The sequence below is a fragment of the Oryzias melastigma genome, linkage group LG17 (assembly GCF_002922805.2).
Source record: "Oryzias melastigma strain HK-1 linkage group LG17, ASM292280v2, whole genome shotgun sequence".
NCBI classification, from domain to species: domain Eukaryota; kingdom Metazoa; phylum Chordata; class Actinopteri; order Beloniformes; family Adrianichthyidae; genus Oryzias; species Oryzias melastigma.
Window position 1 is genome coordinate 16775380 of NC_050528.1, and position 253 is coordinate 16775632.

At 23.7% G+C, this 253-nt stretch overlaps 1 protein-coding gene across 1 annotated transcript in view; it reads right to left on the reverse strand.

Annotated features, from left to right (window-relative positions):
* The window catches only part of depdc5 (DEP domain containing 5, GATOR1 subcomplex subunit), a gene marked incomplete in the record, with an annotated part of 37166 nt that overhangs the window by 1747 nt on the left and 35166 nt on the right, over window positions 1-253 (reverse strand).

The following is a 253-nucleotide window of genomic DNA, read 5'->3' on the forward strand; positions in this document are numbered from 1 at the left end:
ATTGCCTAAAAAACTTAAAAATTAAATTAGCTAAAATAGCAAGGATGTAGCAGAAATATTAGCTGAATGTCAAAACAGCCTAAAAAAAACGTAGTAAATGCCAAAATAGTCCAAAAAGCTAGTAGAATTCCAATATTTTTAAAACTTAAAACTGTAACTTTTTTCACATAATTATGAATAATAAAAATGCAGGAATATTATTCCAGAATAAATCAACTTAAACCTTAAATAACTTTCAATATTTTACTCTATA